The sequence below is a fragment of the Temnothorax longispinosus genome, unplaced genomic scaffold (assembly GCF_030848805.1).
Source record: "Temnothorax longispinosus isolate EJ_2023e unplaced genomic scaffold, Tlon_JGU_v1 HiC_scaffold_57, whole genome shotgun sequence".
Taxonomy (NCBI): Eukaryota; Metazoa; Arthropoda; class Insecta; order Hymenoptera; family Formicidae; genus Temnothorax; species Temnothorax longispinosus.
This window is the reverse complement of record NW_027270418.1, coordinates 92,804-109,328: the sequence shown is the minus strand read 5'-3', so window position 1 is coordinate 109,328 and position 16,525 is coordinate 92,804. Positions and strand designations below refer to the sequence as shown.

Here is a 16,525-nt window from a genome sequence, read left to right as displayed (position 1 = left end):
GAGAGAGAGAGAGAGAGAGAGAGAGAGAGAGAAGAGAGAGCAGAGAGAGGAGGAAGAGAGAGAGAGAGAGGAGAGAGAGAGAGAGAGAGAGAGAGAGAAGAGAGAGAGAGAGAGAGAGAGAGAGAGAGAGAGAGAGGAGAGAGAGAGAGACTATTGCGTGTCTTAATACACATGTTCTCCGGGGCGAAGCCCGGCGGGGCATGCTAGTATATAAATAAAAATTGCTTAAAATACCAACATTTGTAAAAAAATATCTCTTTACTTCATTCAATAAGTAAATTACAATAGATATATTTATAAATAAATAAACATATATATATTTTTATTTATATACAAAATTATGCAGTTTAATAATTCAAAATTTAAAATTATAATTTAGAATTTATTTTACTTACACATAATTACTTTACACAATTGTAAGTGTGAAAATATATTTTTCTTCTTTGCTCCGTACCAACTATATTGCATTGCCAACTGATTTGTAAAAATCTGTCTCATTAGTCGAATGCACGACATTTTCATATCTTGGCATATAATTCGAGCTAATTGTTTAATCTAAAATATAATTACACACTGTTAATATCAGTTGGATGTTTTGCCTAGTGTTAGTATGATGCTGTAGTAAAAATATACTCTAATAAAAACTTAAATCTTGAGAAATAAAATAGAAAACTATTATGAAAGCAAACTTTTAATACAAATGAACTTTTACATGACAAAATGTTAATATGTTAGGTCTCAAGGTGACATGCAACTTTACAATATTTATAAATAATAAAACTATCTTGCACATTAATATTTATATCTATCTATATTATATTATTTTTTAGTGTTGCAAACGTTTACATTTACTATGTTATCCAGTAATTGTATAATATTATTAAATTACAATTATTTTCATAAATATTCTATGTGGAACAAGTGTATAACTTACCATATGTTTTCTATAAGTTGAGTCATTGTTTAACTTGCTTTCTAACGCTTCAAGTTCATTTTCATTTGTCAGTGAAAGATGTTCAAAAATGTCGACTTCTGTTTCTTCTAAATTCAAGGTACCACCTGACTGTTTCTCTAAAATTGACTTTTGATGTGTTTTGATTATATTCATCTTTTCAGTTACTGTAAATAAATAAAAATATTGTACATACTTATGCTAATCAAAACATATAAATAAAATGTAAATTTTAAATATAAAAAATTGAAGCATATAATAAGAATATAATTATCTTTACTCTCCCAGTTAAAAATTTTTTATATAAAAACATATTTAAACATATTATACATAATAATCATATATAAAATATGTCCATACATGTTTTCTTTCTTTTATTTAATCTCTGTTCGTATGTACAAGAAAAATAATAAGTAAATAACAAAAGAATGAAAATATGTACGGACATATTTTATGTATGATTGTATATATTTAAATGTTTTTATATAAAAATTTTTTTTTACCGAAAGCTATATATAAAAAAATATCAAAAAAATATATTAGAAGTATATTCTAATTCAAATAAATAACAAATGCTAATATACCTAATAAATCATCTTCATCAACGTTTAGATCAACAGTTTTTTGCTTGCTTGTAGTTGGCAAGTTTTGTGACTTTGATTGTAGTTCTAAAAATAACAAAAGATTTAATTGTAATAATATTAATTATCTTGAATATACCAATTCTTCTGAGATTTCGGTTATCTAATATATAATAATATCACAAAAGTAAGTATAAAATTGAAGCATATAATAAGAATATAGTTATCTTTACTCCCGGTAAACAAAGTTTATTATGTACTATAAATAATCATTTTCATGTATCTATTATTGCTATATCATTAGATTTTTACCTTTTTGCATAACTGTTTTTTTACTGTGTGTAGTACTTATTTGTTTCTGCGAAATTTTTGGGACATTTTCGATTAAATCATCTTCAGATGATTCATCACTATTACTCGACGAGTTATTCTAATTTTTAGCAGCTCTGCCTTTTCGCGATTTTCTTAAATATTCTTCTGTTTTCTGCGAAATTTTTGGGACATTTTTGAATACATCATTTACAGATGATTCATCACTATTACTCGACGAGTTATTCTGATTTTTAGCAGCTCTGTCTTTTCGCGATTTTTTTAAATATTCTTCTGTTTTTGTACAGGAATTTAAATCTGAAATATCTTCGGCATCCTTTAATTTTTTCCTCGCCTTTTCATAACAAGCTAAAAAAGAAAAAAACAACATTATATTATTGTAATCAATTTATTAACGTTTTTTACTGGACTGGTTTACTAATGAGCTAGCGAAAACCATTAGATGTAATCAAAAATGCTATTTGTGTATATCTTCGACCTTTGTATGTTGCTTTAGATCATTAAAAATATGATTACAACATTATATTTAAATGTTTTTATTTGCGAATAATATATAATAATGTATGGTAGCATATTAATATCCATTTATATTTGATTGAAACTATCATCTCTATTTATAAAAAGTAGAAAAAAAGTTAAAATAAATAAAATTTATATTAATATATGTTATTTTTAATATTTAATTTGAATCACTATATTATCATACAGGCCTAGTTTACACCGATCACTTGATATGTATATTAAATAGTAAATAACTAGTAAATTAGTTTGATTATTGGCTGATCACTTAAAATATACTATTTGATACGCGTATCAAGAAATCGATGTAAACTAGGCCACAGTAAATAAATATAAAGTAAATTTGTATTCTTTCTGATAAATAGACCAAAATAACCTTAACAGAAACAACGTACAAACCTATGTTATAATATTTAAAAATGTATATATATTTATTTTATATACATCATACACAATATTTTAATTAGTTTTAATAAAAAGAAAATAAGGAAGTATTACTTACAAAATGTCCCAAATATTTTTATAATTGAGTGTTTCATCCATGTAGATTTATCAGGCTGTTCCATTAATTTAACTGCTTTATCATATCGTTTGTTACTTGTATAATGTGGCCAAAAAACTGTTTTCAAATCTGCGCTGAACCAATTATTTGGAATAACTTGAAGCCCATCTTCAAATTCAACGATGGAATATAATTTTTTTTCTGTCATCCTGGTACCATACCAATAAGCACATTATGTTATTTCAATATGTAATAGTGGGAAAACTGCAAATTTATCATTTCCACAAGGTAATTTTACATATTTCTTTATCACATTTTGTAATGGCCATGATTTCAAATGTGACAACAAATATACAGAATATATCCCAAGCAAGGAAGATGGACAAGGAACGTCAAAAAAATCCCTTTTTTCCAAAAATTCATATCCTATAATCATAGGAATGTTTCGCTTTGCACAGTGTGCCATATTTTCAATACACACAATACTACCATCGCTTAAGCCACAACAATTATTTGCAAGTGTTCCAGCTTTGAATGTTATTCTATTATATTTAATAACTTTATATTGTGGATTATTGCAGTCAGATGTAAGTGGGCCATTACAATGTGGTGATATTAGATTTGGATTTGTTAAAATAGAATCTGATGAAATATTTCGTAATGGTGATACATCTAATGGCAAGTTTCTTTCTTTCTCAGTGCATCTCCGTACTACTTGTTGTAATGGCTTTTCAGATTTTCTAAGTAATTTCTTTAATGTTTGCATATAATTTTCAAATTTAAATGCGCTGAAGTTTTCAAGTACTCCAAATTTTCTAACATCATCTACAAGATGCATTAGACAATGAACATTGTGCGACACATTGTGGGCTCCGTAAAGTTTTATAAATGTTGTAATAAAAAATAAAATTAGAAATGTATATATACTTTTTTTTTAAAAATAGATTTAAAAGCCAATGGCCCTGTATATAGCAGTATTAATCTGTATTCTGTAGCTTTCCACAACTTTACGCAATCCATTCCTCGTGGTTTTCTAGCAAATTTTGAAGGTATGAATGGTTTTAATTGTGTCAATAAACATTTAGAAATTTCTTTTACTGCTCTATGTGGTATACGGTAATCTAAATCTCCACCAAGCCATAAATAAATTAATTTGCGCATAATTCCTATATACAGTAAGTGCATGGGATCTAGAGGAACATTTGTAACAGGTCGAAAATGAGGTATTCTTAACAAGCAACATGTTACATCTGGATTATGATAATTATCGTCAACTTTTTGCATAAAATCCTCATCTGTTTTAAGTGGCGCATTCGTTTGTGGAAAGCATATCCGATTTCTTATGTATTCTCCTTCAGTAATGCACTTAGTGCAACTGGAATATCCTGTATGTCCTTTTATACATAAAGCAAATGCTTTGGCTGGTGCATCACAGATCAGTGCTTCAATTCTACATTGTATGTTAAGATTATCAATGTAAATACCATTCTCACATATTTCTATTGCTTCATTAACGAAGTCTTGTAAAAAATCATTTGCGTCTGCTGGTTTTTCATTCCCATAGTAAATTCCGATGACAAATACATTGTTATAGGGAAGGATTGAGCCTAATATAAGCCAAAATTGTTGTTGCTATGACCTTGACAATGGTAATCCATCAATGTTTATCGTTATTTTGACACAATCAATATTTTCTCTTTGTAATGTCAATGCATTTCGTATAACATTCAGTAATCCAAAATGATAGTATATACCTGGTACTATTACACGTGTAGTTTGTGTTCGTGGTGTTTTCAAAAATGATCGTGGATCTGTCAATAATGTCGAAAAACAAGAATGTTGTTTTAATTTCAGAAGTAGTGCTTTCAAAGCATTATGTTTAATTTGATATTCCGTAGCCCAGACAAGATCATTTTTAAAATTGCTGTTTGTATTTTCAGATGCCACATGAGCTATTGATTCATTGTAAGAAATTCTTGTAATGCATTGTAGAGAATTGGAAGTATGCTCATTTAAATATTCGTCTGTATTGAAATGTTCATAATTCATTAATACATCGTTATTGTTGTTTCCTTCATTTAAAACATTGTCTTTTTCAATTATTTGTGCATTGCTTTGAATATCTGTCATATCAGATTCAATTTCTAAGATGTTTTCCACATTTGTACATTTATCATTAATATTCTTATGTGATGGTATGGCAGTCATATTTAACACAGATGCAGAAATACGTTCTGATTCTTGTTTAGTCAATCTACTTAATTGTCGTTTTGACATAGCTGAGATATCTTTCCTTTTACGTTTTCCATTTATTTTGAATCTGTTCAAATCCATTATTATAATCGTTATTACTTCATAATTTTAACCATAGTATTAGATATTACATAAAATATATAGTACTTGAAATATTGTGGCAATGATAAAATAATTACAAATAAAGTGATATTTAAAATAATATAAATTTTTAATATTACCAAAATTTACATGTTAATAAAATTAGAAACGGAAATATTGAATATGATAAATTAAAAACCTGAACATTCCAGACCGTGATAATAAAATATCTTTATCAATTAAAAAACGTTGAAAATTAAATAAACTGTAATTAATAATTAAAAATTTTGCTATCCTTAAATTATTCAGTAGTTGCTGCAATTCTTTTACGTGTGGGAAATTAATGTAGATATCCTAAAATATTATGAATATAATACTCAAAATTCTGTAAGTTTTACTCTAATTTATTTTTCTTTTAAAAGGTGCTTAATAAAATAAATAGAATAAAATACAGAATACATTACATTTAGTACCATGTTCTATGAGCAGAAATGAGAAAAAAATGTTACATAAAAACATACATCTCCAAAATGATTCATTAGAAAGTTATAACCAAAATACAAAATGTATAAAAAACAATTTTATTTAAGTTTGTATTTTAAAGTAGGGGAGACTGGGGCTGGTTGTTACACGGGTAGGTTGTTACAGTGCCAACGGTAGCTAAACCGAAAACGCTATAGTAACGTTAAGGCCGGTTTTCACACGCAATGATTGGTGGCGCCAGGCCGCGCCAGTCGACTAACGCCAGTAAAAATGCAAGTGTAAACCAGTGTAAACACTTGATACAAACTGGCGCTAGTAATGTGGCGTTTACTGGCGGTTATTGGCCAAAGCATATAACCTCAAATTTGGAGGTTATATGCTTGCTGTCATTTACTGTGTGTTTAATAAATGTTAAATATTTTCCATAGTATACGCCAATCACTGTGTAAATACTTGTGAGTTTGCTAGTCGGTTCTGGCGCCAATGAATGCCAGTCAGTTGGCGCCACTAATCATTGCGTGTGAAAACCGGCCTTTAGAAAGAGAAAATGATCACGCCAGTGTCGGAAGACATACCGCGCGAGCTAGTGGCGCTGGCGTTCTTGTGAGAGGAGCCCGGACAAGCAGCCGTCAAAAACGCAGGTTTGTCTATTGGTCTAGCACTTGTTATCTAAATAAGCAGAAATGTGTATGTTGTGGTATATACTCTCTAATTTCTTCTGTTTACAATAAACCTTACTTTTATAAATTTTACAAATATTTGTGTTTTAATATTTAATCTTAAAATTAAAACAATTTACCCCGTGTGTTGTAACAACCAGCCCCTGGTGTGGGATAAAAAGTTACATGTCTCTTTTTTCAGAATTTTTTAATTTATATAATTTCTAATGAGCGGTTAGATAAAATTATTATTAAATTTAAATCCCGATTAGTTACTGAATCTAGCAAGCCTAGATTCATTTATAAGAACAACATAATCAGAGTTGAGACACTTTATAGAAAAAATGTCACAACCAGCCCCGGTCTCCCCTACCGTCCTTTCTGTCTATCCCTGTCAATACAAGCTATACAATGTAATATTGAATTTATCACTCTAGAGATTTTATGTCAATAATTTTGCTTTATTTCTGCAGCTGTATACAAACTTCTAGAATTTTGAGTATTATATATTCATATAATATTTTAGGATATCTACATTAATTTCCCATACATAAAAGAATTGCAGAAACTACTGAATAATTTAAAGATAGCAAAATTTTTAATTATTAATTACAGTTTATTTAATTTTCAACGTTTTCTATTAGGTATTAATGACGCTGTCTGTACATATCTTTTCCAACATTAGTAAATTGCTATTTTACTAATGTTGCAGTTTACTAATGTTGGAAAAGATATGTGTAATACATAAATATATATAGTCTTTTGGGATAAGTTTTATTGTATATATATATATATATATATATATATATATATATATATATAAACTTACGTGTCCATAATGCACCTTTAGTCAATACAGATTTTGCTTAAATTAACTCCTTTGATAGTATAATGTCTATCCAAAATTAATATATTCCATCAAAAATAGAATGTGAGAAGAACCCTATAATAAAACATAAAAATATTTACAATAATACCAGAAATATAAGACCGTTATGGTATACAATTAAATTAGATTAAATTAAATTGCCATTTACGGTCCGAGCTTGGATCTTGGTAGCATAATTATTACGTACCTACATATCTTTTCCAACATTAGTAAATTGCTATTTTACTATATAATGTTGCATTTACTAATGTTGGAAAAGATATGTGTAATACATAAATATATATGTGGTCTTTTGACATTAAGTTCTCGATCCAAATCAATATAAACATCGTTCTCTCATCCGCAGCCCTCCCCTCGTTTCGCACTCTTTCTGAGTGGTACCGGCATAAATTGCGCTCCGCGGAATCTCCGGTCGAGCAAGAAACAGAAGGTACATTTCGTGGTTTTTTGCACATTTTTTTTTACTAATTTTTATACAATCTAACCTCTAAAATGTATTAAGAAAAGTATTTGATCTAGCTTCAAATGTGAATATTCACCGGCACTACTCAGAAAGAGTGCGAAACGAGAAGAGGGCTGCGGATGAGAGAACAACGTTCGTATTGATTTGCATCGAGAGCTCGATGTCAAAAGACCGTTTCACGAGGTTATGTCGGAATTCGAATCGCTCACAAATCTTTACGACGGAGATGTTGCGGTCAAGCAGCGGAGATCTTGTCCCTGAGATAGACGACGAGCGCGAACGCGACGCGATGACATGCAGTGATCGTAGGCGAGCTCACCTGGTGAACAGGGCAGGACGGTCACGCTCGAAGATTGCTGGTTAAGCGCCCTTGGCTACTTGGAGTCTGGAATCGTGCTTATCCCGGTTGGGCGGAGGAGCTCGCACGAATAGTCACCAGAGAGAAACCTGAGAGCGGCCACCGGGATCATTCCGTTCCAGCGGACGTATACTGACGCGCCGCCTGAGAAAGTGGACGTCAACTACGTCGTTACGCTCGGTAACGGTACACACATGGTTCGTGTCCGAACTACTCAGATGGAGGAGATATGCCAGTCGGCTGACTCGGCACTCGGCAAGCTTCGAGCGGGAAGAGAAGGGCAGACATACGATCTGCTGTCTCCTTCTCGCTTGAGCTGTGACGTAGCTGCTTAGCACGCGCCGGCTATGCCACGATGCCATGCATTTCGGGTATCGCTCCTCGCGTCTCGTCGAATGCCGAGTCTCGCGTTGGCAAATCGACGATGCGCTATACGTTACATTTACGTTTATATTTACAAATTTTAATTTTTATATTTATAAATATATATATATATATATATATATATATATATATATACATATATATTTGAAATTTATAAATATAAAGATTGCAATTATAATTAATTAAAAAAATGTTTATAAACATAAAAACTAAAATTCGTAAATGTAATGTATAGAAATTTCCGTTCTGGCAAATTTGCTCTTATATCAAAAAAAGTCTTACATTAAAAACCTTTACTTTAGCATAATAGTATTTAAATTTAATATTTAAATGCATAACAATAATTACATATTAACTATATCGAGAAAAAAAGTAGTTCATAATGTTCTTTTTACTCTTATTAAATTTATATTAGCTATTAATGTTTATAAGCGGCCACGAGCAACAACAGAGAGATATTGAATTAAAATAAAAACAATTTCTTAAATAAACAATACACATGCTTAACGTTTCGACTGTACTTAGTCTTCTTCGGAACGGATTACTACGATAGAAGAAAATAAATATAAAAAAACATGATAATTAATGTTCAAGTTTACATACTAAAACATTAAACATTAGTCTAGACTAAAACATTAAACAATCATCTAATAATATAAACAAAGTAAACAATCTAATTAAATCACAAATATAAAAACGCCGGAATAATCGAATAAAACCATAACAAGATAAATTTATATTTATATTGAGAAGTGGTAAAATCTCTTCTGTCAGGAAGAGAATGTAAAGAATTATTAACGGAGGTATTCTGATTTAAAAGATCTTTAAAATATATATTTTTCAGGAACTTTTTTTATAGGGAAACGAAGAAAGTGAATAACGTTAAACTTTGCATGTTCTCTCTCTTCACCTTATTTTAAAAATTTATTTTTATTTTTTAAGTAACAAAAATGCTCTTCTTTTCTGTTATATCCTGGTCACCATAAATGACAGACGGTGTAAATAATTCTAGCTGTTTTAGGTATCTGAAACGCAAAAAGCTAAAATTTTCTTATTCAGAAGAAGTATATGTGACTATAGTCTGAACTAGAACTAAACCAATATTTCCATTCTAGGTTCTAGGCGGCTTTTTTATCAAAAATATTATTAATCAATATTAAATAAACCATTTACGATTTGAGCTTAGATTTTATAGTAGCCTAATAATATTTTTTATATACTATATTTACATATTTTTCCAACTTTAATCAACTATAATACGCGCCGATTAACTTGTCAGACTTACAACACAGCTCCTATTGGATTAATAAAATCCCCTCACACCCCTCTAATTAAATCGATTTAAATAATAGTAAAGAATTTACTACTCTAACAGGAGCTGTGTTGTAAGTCTGACAAGTTAGTCAACGCGCAATTTATTAAGATTGGAAAAAATATACGTGTAATTATACATAAAAAATATTATTAGGCTATTGAGATCCAAGCTCGAATCATACACGGCTTATTTAATATTGATTGATTGTATAACGGTCACATAAAACGGTCTTATTTCTCTTATATTATTAAAAATCAGAATAATAAATTTATTTCGCCAGTGAATAGAATAACAGTTAAAGCAGCTTAAATCGACAGTAACTGGCAATATATAACGTCTTTACCGATATGAACATTGAAAAAACCGTGAGCCAACTCGCTTTGTCGGATTCACACAGCACTTTTTCGGATCAATCATCGAGACGTTATTAATTTCGACCAACGCTTTTGGTCAGAAGATGTAATTTCTAAATTAATAGTTTTAAATTTTATTAAAAATATTATTAAAAATATTATAACTTTTTTCAAAATTTTGTTAATAGAATGAGAATATGAGCAATACCTTAACGAATTAATAATGCAAGGACATACAGACGTTATTACAACCATTCGAGAAAACTGTTCAACATTTTATGTGTTGCTGCAGAAGAAATTAGTAATGTCGGCGGACAAATTATACGCTAGTGGCTAGTGCTGCTAGAAAAGATCGTAGTATTTTAAGGATACATATGCTGTAGATGATATTGCTTGTCCCTCGCTTGCAGTTTGAAAATGTTTGATTATTAAAAACATTTGATTATTAAAACCTTACATTCAAAATAACGCTTATAGCAGATAAACAAAAATCTTGTCTGTATTTGACATCACACTTGTGAAAATTAAGCGTGTAAAAAATCTGCAAAAGAAATGTAAACGTGCAAAGAAACTATTGTCAATAACATCACACATACACACACAGAAGAAAATGTAAATAATTGATTTCTTTATTATTACAATAATTTAAATATTGAAATTATTTTGTACCATATGCTTTCTCACACTTATATGTATGTGATTAATAATAAAATATGTTAATGACAAATAATAAATTGTGAAAAAAGTTTTTTCTAAACGTTTTTGAAAGACTAGTATATGATGCTTTATATAAAAATAGAAATTAATAATATGCGATAAGTTTCAATACCCTTGCGGTACTCGTTTTCGAGAAATACTTGTGTAAAGTACGCGATTTGAAGTTAACTTCTTATTTTTTAGTTGTTACATGTAATATTTAGTAAATTAACTTTAGTAAAATAAATTTTTTTTTTTTTAAGCATGAATACAAGTTGAGTATGACTGGAGCCGGAGAAGGTCTTTAAAAATAGGTATTTTTCAGGAATTTTTTATAGGGGAACGAAGAAAGCGTATAACGTTAAACTTTGCATGTTCTTTTAACCTTATTTTAAAAATCTATTTTTATTTTTTAAGTAAGAAAAATATTCTTCTTTTTTGTTACTTTTATATTATATCTTGATCACTAAAAGACGTAAGTATGAGAGACGAAGTAAATGATTCTAGCTGTTCTAGGTATCAGAAACGTAAAAACCAAAAATTTTCTTATTCAGAATAAGTGATATGGGCTATCGTCTGAACTAGAATAAACATTTTCTTTTAATAAAATACTAATAAAATTTTGAAAAAAGTTATAATATTTTAAATAAAAAAGCAACTCAGAATGGAAATATTGATTTAGTTCTAGTTCAGACGATAGCTACACTTTTGCAGAATAAGAAAATTTTAGCTTTTTGCGTTTCAGATACCTAAAACAGCTAGAATTATTTACATCGTCTGTCATTTATAGTGACCAGAATATAACAGAAAAAAGAGCATTTTTGTTACTTAAAAAATAAAAATAAATTTTTAAAATAAAGTGAATATATAAAATATTTTATATAAGCCAGAACTCCGAGATTTTTTACAGCGTCTCACCCACATACCCGTAAATGCGTCTTTCTCGGTCGATAAAAATTATTTAAAATATGAATAAATAATGCTTATCGTCAGAACTCTTTAGAAATAAACGTTAGAACACGTTCAGAACTATACGAGAATTATAATAGAACTCACTGTTACCCATGTGTATTGTTTATTTAAGAAAGTGTTTTTATTTTTATCCAATTATCCTTCTGTTGTTGCTCGTAATTTGGCCGCTTGAACATGCATAGGTAAAATAAATTTAATAAGAGTGCAAGAAACATTATAAACTACCATTTTTTTTCTCAATATAGTTAATAATATAATTATTGGTATGCATTTAAATATTAAATTTAAAATTTATTATGCAAAGTAAAGGTTTTTAATGTAAGACTTTTTTAGATAGAAAAGCATAGAACGGTGATTTCCATACATTACATTTACGAATTTTAGTTTTTATGTTTATAAATATTTATTTAATTAATTATATTTGCAATCTTTATATATTTATAAATTTCAAATATATATACATATATATATATATATATTTATTTATTTAATTATAAATATAAAAATTAAAATTTGTATACAAGCAAATGTAACGTATATAGCGGGTATAGCGTATCGTCGATTTGTCAACTCGAGACTCGGCACTCGGCGAGACACGAGACGCGATACCTGAAATGCGTGGCATCGTGGTATAGCCGGCAAGCCGGCCCGTGCAAAGCGGCAACGTCACAGCTCAAGAGAGACAGCAGATCGTATGTCTGCCCTTCTCTCCCCGCTCGAAGCTTGCCGAGGGCCTAGCGTACACGGACAGAGGAAAGGCTTGCGCGACCAGCATATCCCCTCCATCTGAGTAGTTCGGACACGAACCATAGCATGGATACGAACCCATGTATCGTTACCCGAGTCCTCTCTGATCGTTACCGAGCGTAACGCCGTAGTTGACGTCCACTTTCTCAGAGGGCAGATTAGGACAGACGTCCCCCGAAGCCGGATGGCCGCTCTCAGGTTTCTCTCTGTAGTCACTATCGCGGCTTAGAGAACCAATCCAAGAACGTTGGATTCCTTGACAATCACGCACTTCACACTGATTCAACTGATTGGGATTTGGAACATGGCCGTTCTCTCTCTTCCGCCCGGCGAGTTCTCGAAAGACGGAAACGGGGGAAAAGATCCGGAACGCAGCGCTCTCTGATTGGTCGCGTTCAGCAGACCAAGCCGCTCGACAATGCCGGCATGCGCGGCGCGCCGGGCGCGCGCACCTCGACATCGATGCATGATCAACCACGCGGGACGGCGTGATCGACAACGCCGTGCGGATCGAACCAGTGCCACGAGACTGACAGCACGTAGCAGTCAGCCTCGCGGCTCAATTACATCGAGAATATACATATAGTTCGATCCTTAACCTCTTAACACCTTCCGTTACAAAATAATAATAAAATTTAGGCCCAGTTTGCACCAACGTCGAATAATATTTAACCTTAGCTCACTTACTCTTTGTGTCTTTTCTTATTATGCTTTCTAAAAATCCGATAAAATAATATACTATTTTCATCAATTTAGCATATCCTGAAAATATTCGGTAAATAGACCGAATATTACTGATAAATTTCGAATATTCTTAAAATATCAGTAAAATAATATACTGCAAAATACGTTCTAGCGATATTACCAGTATATCTTGTATATCTATAGTATATTGAGTATCAATTCAGTATATACGAATAATATCATGTGCTGTGTGGGTCGGTTCAATCCGCGCCCGGATTAAAAAGTAATCGATTTTAATTCCAAACTAATCAGAATGGGTTTTGATATCGCTTTTGCAGATTGTTTCCAATCCGAAATCATTACATTCTAATCCATATTGTTGTCAATCCAAAATAAACACTAATAATTGGATGGATATATAATCCAAAATAATCCGCCTAATTTGTATATTTCTTTTCAAGAGATGAGTCCGTTTCAATTACAAAAACAACAATCTTATTCTCAATTTGGTTAATATTGCTGGCGAAGTTAATGTACTTATTTGTTTATTTTGAAGATTTTATTTTCAATTTTAATTGTTTGTATTGCTTAAAAGTTTGAAAATTGATTAAAAACTGCAAACAATACACTCATATTAGGAGTTAATACCTAAATAAACAATAACCACTTGAAGGTTAACGCTTAAATTGTATTTCTTTTGTAAGTATTATGCAGTTGAGAAAAAATAAAGATTTGATTTTAAATAGCTTTATTGTGACTCATGATAACAGCAAATCCTACTCACACTACATAAAATCGATTTACTTTTTATCTGCGAAATGATAACATTTTTTATTGAAAGAAATTATTTTTGCCTATGGATTGACTATGGTAAATTCTAGCTAATTCAATTGCATTAAAACAGATTTAATTGTTTATCGCGATGTAATCCGCAAAATCGTGAAATTTCGAATAGCAATAACGGATTACTTTTATTGTTATCCTCCGACAGATTCACAGCGCATTAAAACCGATTTAAATGTTCGTAAAATAGAATTTCGGATTGCAACGGATTACTTTTGTCATCCTCCGACAGATTCACATCGCATTAAAACCGATTTAATTATAGCTTATAAAATCGTATAATTTCGGATTTAAATGGATGTATATCAAATCCGCCTGAAGCGTACTAAATTCGATTTGACTATTTTCAATCGGTTTTAATACCGTATTTTCGGTGCAGAAATCCCGATCGATTCGGATTACTTTCTTTTTAATTAATCGAACATTTTCGGCAGGGTAACATCACGGAGTCATGCGACCAATGGCGTGAGAGTACGGTTTTTTCTATTTCTTAGGATAACGATTGACCACCAAACGTTTTAATGACGATATTCGTGACCACCAAACGATTCCGCGTCGATTAAGCCCTATCAAAGTCAATTTGAGTGATAAATACAATTGTTCCGACTAGTGGCACAGAGGTGATATGTCCGGCATTATGCGCATACGGATTTTTCTATTTTCTGGGAAAACGGTTGACCACCAACGTTTTAATGACGATATTCGTGACCACCAAACAATTCCGCGTCGATTGAGCCGTATGAAAGTCAATTTGATTGATAAATAATGTTTATCCATCAAATTACCGAGCTAACGTCACGCAGATAGCACAAGGACGTCCAATGTATGTTCAGTGGACATCCGCTTTTGGACATTCGCACGTCCAAACAAAGTCCAAATAAGATCCGTCGGACGTTCTATGTACGTCCCATGGACGTCCATTTTGCACAACTTTGTACGTCCGCAGAATGTCCAAATATGTACGTCCCATGGACGTCCATTTGTCACAACTTTGTACGTCCGCAAAATGTCCAAAACGTACCCAATTTTGGACCTATAATGGATTGTTTTTGGACCTATTTTGATGGACATCTTTTGTAATTGTAAATTTTAATTAAAAGTTAGCAAACATATTATGATCGACCCAACTGAAAAATTTTATTGATCAAAAAACGCTACGGTTCGACCGCAGATTTCGGCCCTTTTCAAGCATATAGAAACCGCTAACAAATATTAACTAATATTTGTGAGTGGTTTCTATACGCTTGAAAAAGACCGAAATCTGCGTTTTTTGATCAATAAAATTTGCCAGTTGGGTCGATCATAATACCTTTGCTAATTGTTAATTGTTCACTGGCGATTCAAGTCCCCTGTTTTTCGTTTTTAATTAAAAGTATTTAAAAAACTTATTTGATTTTTGTTTAGTCATTTATCTGTATTTTATAAAAAATATTTTTTGCTGGAATTATATTCCTAAAAATCCTAGGCTATTACAAAAAATATTTTTCATAAAATACAGATAATAAACGACTGTAAACAAAAATCAAATAATTGTGTTTTTTATCGCTAAGTGTTGAATATACAATAGTTCATAAAAAAATATGATTTTTTTATGTTAACCAATATTTTATTAATTGGATGCTACATAATAAGCTTTGGTAACTATATAAACTATATAAATCTATTCGACACATCTTTCGCAACATAACGTATAACGCCAGTCTACCTCCCTCGAATTTCGCTGCTATACTTTATAATATCAAATTTCTATACCTCATACGTTTGCTCGTCCATCTTCACGTAAGGCCCTTCCCAGCAAACAAAAAAAGATTGAAAGAATTAAAACGGGATTGCCAGGAATTCAATTAAGGACTTTTCGAATTCCATTCTGTCCAAAAAAGGGATTGAAATAGTTTCAATATCATGGAATTCCTTATTTTGGAAAGAATTTGTCTGTTTTGAATCCCATCCAATTCCGACACAAAAATATTATACCACTGAATGCCAAGTTAGGGATTGGAAAGTTTCGTGATGAATTCCATGAATACCATTGATTCCGTTAACGAATGAATACCATTGAATGCCAAACTAGGAATTAAAAATTTCCGTATTGAATTCCATTGAATTCCGTCTATTCTGACAATAAATGAATACCATTGAATGCCAGGATAGGGATTGAAAAGTGTCCGTGTTGAACTCTGTGGCGGTACGCGCCACCAATAGTACACGCCCGCGCGGTATCTGCATTACCGGCAGTTCGCGTCGACGCCGCTAGGCGTCACATCGCCGGGGCATCTTCTCGAGTTCAAAGTTTCGTCTTGACCGCTATGTAAAGGGACCCTCTACGGCAGTGATGTGAATCCGGCCCGGTTTTTCGCGCATGCGCCCCCCTCCACTGCGCACACAGAGTGACGCTCGGTCTATCGGGTGTCGCCAGCGCTCGGCAGTGCCGAGCGAGAGGGAGAATATTACTCTCTCCTTG

The 16,525-nt window shown here is 31.4% G+C and overlaps 1 pseudogene; it reads right to left on the bottom strand.

Moving 5' to 3' along the window:
- Positions 1 to 239: 239 nt before the first annotated feature.
- LOC139824781 (uncharacterized) lies at positions 240 to 8,214 on the bottom strand (annotated as a pseudogene).
- Positions 8,215 to 16,525: the final 8,311 nt, after the last annotated feature.